Genomic DNA, 8,231 nt, shown 5'->3' with positions numbered 1-8,231 from the left:
CCCCCCCCCCCCCATGATGCCCCACAGTTACTTTTTTTCAGACCATTGCAAAGACAGGGAAATTGCAATTTTATGGGTAGTCAACAAAGACTTGCGGGAGTCATGATGAGGAAATATTCAGTATCAGTGTTCTCTTCCATAAAAATCTCCTTATACACATTCTTACTTTGTCTGCATGTTTCAGGATGAAGCATCAGTTCCCAACCATGTACTCTCTAGTTAATTTATTATGTGAACTGAGTACTTTGAAAGCAAGTAAGACTAAATGCTGAAATTGCTGAGCTCAAATCCCAGCTTTACCATTTAACTAGTGTGTAATCCTGTACAACTCATTTGATCTTTGTTACATGCAACATCTACGAAAAACATGGGGTTGCATGATGTAAATATGGATCAAATGGCAACATGAAAGATATGTGACTGTCCAGTAACACAGTGTAGTCCTTGGAGCGAGGTTCCTGCTCACATGTGGAAAGGGAAGTTCTAGTGAAGTTGATTGACATGGGCATTTCCTTTCAAAATCCAGGGGAATTTGGCATTTGTAGAACTGAAGCAATTAAATGAGGAAAAAAGTCAAAACATTCTGAGCACAGTGTTGAGAAAAGCCTAAAAAGAAAAAGTGAACAGGATTAAATGTTTTATCCACTTCAAATTGTTATATTAATGCTTCTATGTCTTCAAGATATTTGGGTGTTGAGCCTGGCAAAGGTGTAGAGGAAAGTTGGGTGGCGCATGCACTTTGTTGGAACTAGGGCAGTAGAAAGCCTAAATACGCCACTGGTCAGATGCTCGGTGAGAGCTTAACTTGCGTCAGAGTTAATGGGTATGCAGTGAGCTCGGCAGCCATTCTTTGGACAGTATATGGCCAGTAACAAAGTGGCCAGCTTGACCTAGTCTATGAACTTATCGTGCGGCGTATAACAAAAGCATTTGTGTGTATGGTTATTATATGCATGGACTGTACTATGTTTTGCCATATAATTTAATCATGATTACCTGTGTGCAACTCAAAAAAGTGACAATCATCTGATTATTGTCTACCACACTATGCCTCTTCATGCACGGACGGTCTTGGGGCTACAGTTCACCAACAAATCCACAAGGATCAGTTTCCGGCACAGTTTTCCCCCTGCACCGCTGCATATTGGTGCCGGTGGAGGGGGTCTGAGGTGCCCATGCAGGTGGGGGTACATACGACATACGTGGGGGACAGGTAGTTACTTTGCCTGGTCCCTCCAGGCATGCATCTGAACATCATAGGATCTGTGCACTCACTGACCGGGATTAAATGGGGATGCACTTTCTTGCAGTAGCTATGTCCAATTGTCTTTCTGCCAGCATGTGGGCATGCATGGCCCAGCCAGATGAAGCACAATGTGATTTCTTCTGATAAATACGCCTCCAGATCGCCTCGCAAGGCTCAGTGCAGTGGGCAGAAGGTCTACTCATCTACTCGGTCTACTCCGTGATCTCTGTGAATTTTACACAGGGCCCACAAGCGGGGTCAGAGTGAGGAGGCACAGATTTGGCGTTCTTACTCCCCTTCTTCCTTCTCTTTTTTCAATTCTATGGGGGACTTCCAAGGACGAGCTGGAGGGGAAATGTTGGGCACATGAGGCTGTGGGACAGGTATACTGTGCAGACCAGTACATGAGGTTTTCAAAGGAGAATCTGCGAGACCCCAAATCCAATCCCATGACTCACCAAATGTCAAGCGGTCAAGAAAGGACTCTGTTCGGTTGCCCCTGAGGAGGTTTCAGTTTGTAACACGATCGACAAGAGGTAGGCGCGGATCTTAACAGTACTACGCAGGGGCCATCCTATCCCTTTGCACTTTGACCATCACTTCCTGCCCTTACAGCATGTCAGTACTGTTTAGGAGAGTTACTCATGTAAGCGACTGGTAGACAGAGGCTTCCAAAGGTAGTCACTTTCTCCTGCCATTCAGTGGGCCAGAAATCCTTGGAAAGATTCTGTCCTTCAGCAGGAGTGCCCGATCTTCTAGGGTAAACCCTCCTACAGTTCTTCCGGTTTCAGCCTTACCCTTTCAGTGAGGTCCTCGTTTCAGGCGGAAACAGAGGAATCCCCCTATGGGCCAGAGATATCTCTGCTCAAGACTTCTAGAGCGTGAAGGAGGCAGATCTCGGTCAGTCGTTCACCTTTTGGTCTTGCTCCACCTCAAGAACTTGGGTTTTGGACTCCACAGTAAAGACTACTCCATCAAGTTATTTTCTTCTTCCCGACACAGGAACAAGAGGTAGGCAGAGGCCCACAGAACAGGAAATTGACGATCATCTGGGTAAGAGGACGATCTGCCCAGTCCTTCGAAGGTTCAGGGGTAATGGGTGCACCTGAAGTATCTTCTGGTTACCTGATAATCCAGGGTGGGGGGGGGGGGGGGAGGGGGGGAGGGGAGGTGAGGGTTTCACCCTGTTCTAGGATCTGCGGAAGGTCAATTGACATGTTGCAAAGGCCTGTTTAACTGTCGAGTCGCTGCAGCAGATCATCCCCTTGTGCCATCCGGGTACTGGCCCTCTTTTCTGAAACTCTGAATGCCTTCCTCTGCATCTCTTCAGGCCTTCACACCCCCTACTTCCTGAGATTAGAGTTAGAGGACCTACAGTTCCAATTTCTTTCCTCCACTTCAGCTTATAACTGTTGCATGGGGAGTTCCTAGGCACAATTAATCAGGAGGTTACAGTCCTGAGTTGGATGATCTGCTGATGCAGGGGTCCACCCCAGCGCTGTAGAAAGTGTCTTGAGCAGGACTTGCATCTGCTTAACTGATAATGGGCTTTTGATGATCATCAAGATGTCTTAGTCAACCCTTAAGCATGAATTGCTGGTCATTGGAGCCCGGGTTCAGACCATTTAGGAACGTTTGATCTGGCCCTTCAAGGTGTAGTGGAGTCGTAACCTGTGGGGGTGGCGGGTACCATGCTTATGTCATCTCTCGAGGGCTAAGCCAGAAACATGGTTGCGAGTTCAGGGTCGGGTGGCACATCTGTCTGTCACTACCTGGGCACATTTCACTTGTGTCACCTCCTGTGTTACCTTCGCTCTAACGAGCTCATAAAACTTCAAGCAGCTCGTACCCGTCCATGCCTGAAGCCATCCACCCTCTAGTAGCTCCAATCAGTGAAATTTCAGTTGGGAGCCACTTCAACCATCCGATGTCAACACTAATCATAACGGCTACACAGGGATGGTGGCCACTCAAGGACCTTGCAAGTCTTGTTTTCAGGGAAATTAGTAGCAATCCGGATGTTCCTGCTCTTTTTCTCCCCCCAGATCGAGGGCAGGTCTGTGTGCATCCTGACACATCACCTTGGCAATGATTAGGTGAATCACCAGGCTTGCACCAGTTGGCTAGATTTTCCTCCACCATTGGGATGGTGCGGGAAAGACCTACTATCCTTGCAAGCATTCCACATTCAAGGAGCAGAGAACACCCTAGCAGACTTTTAAGCAGGGTTTCTCCCTCATTGTGGGACTTGTCCATCTGCTTAGCGGTCTTCAAAGGCTGGTACGGGTTTATGATTCTGGACCTGTTAGCAACAACAAAAATATAATTATTTCAGTAAACAGAAGTACATCGATAAATCACAAAATCATAAAATGTTCTCAGCGGAAAAGTAAATCAGCAATTACATTTCAAAGTATCACTGATATATACACAATATTATTCAATCTGTGCCCTTAAGTCGTCGTTTCTCCAGCTGTAACAGACCATTTCCCCCTTAAGTACCAAGCTTGCCTTAGATATTGCAATGTGCTATATAATATTGACATTCTCATCTTCATAGCAAACAGATAGTGCTTTACTTGCATTTCTTATACCCGATCATTTAAAAGTTAGTTTAAGTTATTTTGCCCTTAAATGGACATGAGCAGAATAGAAAACGATTACTTGCCCTTCTCCCTCCCATTAAGTGGCAAATGCTCCCAAGGTAAGACTCTCCAGCCGAAACCAAATGCTGCACGGCATGGTCTTGCAAAATGGACTAATATGATTTTTGAGTCAAAGTGTTGGTCCAATTTAAATAGTTCTTGATTAAACCAAATCACTGTGCCATGGCCAGCTTGCATGAAAGGTACCACTCTTCATAGATTCTTTGGTCAATACATTTGTACGGTAGTTTACCAAATTCCTTCACAAGTCCCATAGTTTGGCGCTTGAAACGCCTATTGCTTTATATATGCACGTTCAATAAAATAAAAAACAAGCAAGAGCCTTAGCTAGTTTTCGTATGTATTTAAACCAAGGCAGATTTAGAGAGCCTTGTTGTGATAAATTATCTAAACATCCTATTCTGTCGCAGTAACTGTTTTTTGCCCATCCTTAATCTTAACTAGTATACTAGAGGTCTTAAACCTTGCGCCTAGCCAATTCCGTGTATTCCTTGTTCTAGCATTAAAGGGTAATTAGGGGTGCTCAATGGAAGGTTGAACAAGGTTTTAAGGACTAAATTCTCTTCTTTCTAAAGTGTCTATCCTATTGTAGCACCATAGCGCAGCACCATATAGGGCTGCTGTCTGGGCTTTGGCCATGTATATTTCAAGGGCCTGTGTCACTGCTTTGCCTCCAAAACGGTTTGAAAAGTACCAGACTGCCAATCCCCGTTTTTCTAATGTTAACTCACTTTTCAAGAGCCGTTTGGACCAGCAGTCTTTCTCATCCAATCTAACACCCAAATAGTCTTCTCTTTCTAATTTGGGTATACTTTAGTTCTAGTTTTTTATTTTTTTGCATGTTTCCTGGTCCAGATTAGATGTTTAGTGTTTTATGTTAATTTTCAAACCCATACCAGTATAAAGCATATCAGAACTCTCATGGTCTTACTAATAAATACAGCATCATCTGCGAATAATAAAGCACTTACTAATTCACCTCCCCGACTGGGGGCATCCGTCTTTATTTCAAACAGTTTCATTAGGTCCTTTACATGCAAGTACACACCCCTTTGTAACGCCTTTTGCTACCGGCAATACAGGGGTGCACTCACCGGCAAACCAGATCTAAACTTGGGTGTAAATATTACTACACAAATTTGCTACCGCAGAAATACAATTAGTCAGACCCCGTTTATGTGCAAAGATTTCTAGAGTCCTTGTATAGGGACTGCTTAAAATGCAGTCAGTAAATCTACAAAAACAATGGATAAGACCGCAGAGATGAACACACTTTTGTTAAAGTAAGTACATGCAGAATACCTGATCCAGCTTACTGACACCCATTCTTAAGACAACTAGGAACTTCGAAATTGCCTCTTTTTGTCTATTACTTCAACAAAACCGTACCATAAATCCTGACACTAAACAATGAGTGAGATAGGTTGATAATTAGTATTGTTGCAGTGATCCTTCTTGAGTAATGCTACCAGCTGTGCCCCCTTCCATGTTACAGAGATAAGGTCTCTGCCTCGAATTTCATTGTAAAGCTTAAACTGAATTGCACCTATACAGCATGATCAGGCAATATCGGCCAGTGCCCTGCTACCTCTTTCATGCTTGAGTCGGGAAGACGGGAGCCGACGATTCAATGCTCTCGCCATTCGTGGCAGGAGGGACTTCTTTAGGCAGATATCGAAAGGCTTAGCCTTAAAATAAATATAACCAATCAGAATAGCTATGGCCACACCACAATGGGCATGTTAGCATTGTCTTCATTTTTAGAGAGGGGATATCTTCGCCTCTTTCATAGTGCTTAAAGGGTTTTTACAAGTAATTTGTCACTAATTAAAACCTGCACAGTGAGATTTGGGATTCCATGCTGCAGAGTGCTGGATTACATTATCGATAATTTCCGTATACCTACTTTGCTTATTTTCTTAACCCGGGTCAGGGCAAGTAAGAGGATGGGTGCTGTGATGACTACTGTGGAGTCACAGAATCCTAGCCTAAAGTCTCCTTCCATGTGGCCATGGAAAGGAAGCCGCTACCTGATCCTAACCCTGGGCGGTGGTATTAGAAGAGAGGATCACATGGCAGGAGAAGGCTATCCAGGGAATGTGGTGACTCCATCAGGAGGAAACGCGATGTTCATCCTCTTTTGAGGATGAGGCTTCCCTAGTGCCTGAACCTGGTCTTTTGAACATTTAATGGCATGGTGTCACAGTAGGGCTTCCCTTCCCAGACTTAACCAAGGCCAAGTATGAGAACCTTTTTTGTAAACGTGAAAATGATGTATGTAAGAGTCAGGGAGTTATTCTACATTGTGTTCGGGTTATAGACCCAAGAGAAAACCGGTATTTCCTTTGTAGTCTTCCCCTAAACAGAGTGGATTAAATAATGGGAAAACATAAGAATATTATGGACATCAAGCCCCATAATGCTCTTAGTACTGAGACGAGGAAGAGGTGTTCAGAGTTTCAGGTCCGGGCCAAGAGAGAGCAGCAGGAAGAAGCACAAGTTGGAGTTGCTGCTGTGCCGACAGCGGGATGCCGTGCAGAAACTGTGTTTATTGTCAGGATTCCTGTGGTTTGCAGAGGACGTCCAGCAGTAAGCAATGTTGAGGCCAGCTGTCCTGAGGAAGAGAGAAGCCCCCTGTGTCCTGTATCTCACTCCGGTGTAAGGTTTCTACCAGAGAGCTTACAGAGCTGTAAAAGCTCCATTAACATTCCGCACGAGCAGCGGCAAACTGACCGGAGCTGTCAAACGCTGAGGGAGGCCTGACGAACGAAGAAGCAGAACCTCCGAGTCAGAAGGAGACGCCAGGATGTCCCTGTGAGTTGGCCCGATACAGGTGACCGTGAGGCACTCCAAAGGAGACCACTGTGTAGTAATGCACATTTTGAAAACTGAACATTTAAATTAAAGCAAATTGAGTGCAACTCTCCTGTTAAGAGATGTCGAGGAGAATATGGTAACCTGCGTTTCCAAAGCGGGGCAATAATAAAACAAAGCTAATAAAACTCGTCTAAAGAGGGATATCCAATAAGGGAATATTGCATCCGTCGAAATTGTACCGACAGAGAGAAATTCTTCCATCATGCAAAACAACTTCAAATACGCCTAGGACAGAGAGGCTACCCGGAAAAATCCATCAGGGCTGCCAGGAAGAGAGCAGAAAACACCGACCGCTCTATTTGCTTGACAGCAAAAGAAAAAAATCCCACTAACAGGATTGTCTGTGTAACTACCTTCAACCCGGTCAGCAATCTCATAAAGAGCACCATCAACAGAAACTGGCATTTAATTAAGAACGAGGGCAGCCTAGCGAAGAAACCACTGTTCGTTTTCAAGAAAAACAGGAACCTGAGGGATACCCTTGTACACACATTTTTGGAACCCACGAGAACGACTGCAACCTTATGGAGTATCCCTCCAGTTACTGGGCACTTTAGTTGTGGACACTGTATCGCCTGCAAATACACCACCAACAGCAAGACCTTCACACACAAGGACTTCACATGGAAGATGAACAATCACACCAACTGCGAGAGCAGATGTGTTATCTGCGCCATCAAATGTCCCTGCGATTTGGTCTACATTGGTAAAACTATAAGGCCCGTAAAACAAGGGATTAATGAACACAGGTCTTGCATAAAGAACTCAGTCCAAGACAAACCACTCGTTGAACACTACACCAAAAAGGGCCATACTCATGAACAATTTTCATGGACCGTGCTACAACAGCTTGAACCACAACATCGTGGGGGTGATATCAATTTGACTGACAAGACTGGAACAGAAATGGGTTCACAAATTGGACACCGTACGTCACGGTTTAAATATAACCGTTGAATGGAAACATTTCTAAAAACAAAAAACCCCCTCACCTTCCTTTATCAGTTTGGGATACCAGGGGCAACCTATATAGATATCTCAGCTTGCATATTTGAACAACTGTATTACTGTCACCAATTGTTTTAATTTCTGGCTATTATAACCTATGTAACACCAAGTGTACACATGTATTCACATGGACTGTGGTTTGTTCACCTATTGTTTTGACATCTGGCAATCAGTACTTATGCATCTCCCGTCAACAACAAGTGTACACATGTATTAATTACCACTACGGGGGACATGTGATATGACAAATATATATGTCCAATGCTAATTAACCTCTTATTTTTTGAACCCGTACAATGAAAGGAAGCGTATGCACTCAGCAGCATGTATAATGAACCTTTCTACCTGTACACAATAAGCCTCTCTATAGGGCTATTATGAAATGCTATCAGACTCAGAGCCAACCGTTTTGGCCGTTTCCACACACCCTTTTC

General features: G+C 44.3%; 1 long non-coding RNA gene across 1 annotated transcript in view; it reads right to left on the bottom strand.

The window, feature by feature from the left end:
• Positions 1 to 209: 209 nt before the first annotated feature.
• Positions 210 to 8,231, bottom strand: part of LOC138582626 (uncharacterized) — a 51,775-nt gene continuing 43,753 nt past the window's right edge. The window contains exon 2 of the long non-coding RNA XR_011305054.1: positions 210 to 3,548. This is a non-coding gene — a long non-coding RNA (uncharacterized lncRNA). The remainder of the gene's footprint in view (positions 3,549 to 8,231) is intronic.

This window comes from Ambystoma mexicanum, chromosome 3q (assembly GCF_040938575.1).
Source record: "Ambystoma mexicanum isolate Mex_15411 chromosome 3q, UKY_AmexF1_1, whole genome shotgun sequence".
Taxonomy (NCBI): domain Eukaryota; kingdom Metazoa; phylum Chordata; class Amphibia; order Caudata; family Ambystomatidae; genus Ambystoma; species Ambystoma mexicanum.
The sequence above is the reverse complement of the archived record's forward strand: the minus strand, read 5'-3'. Positions and strand labels throughout refer to the sequence as shown.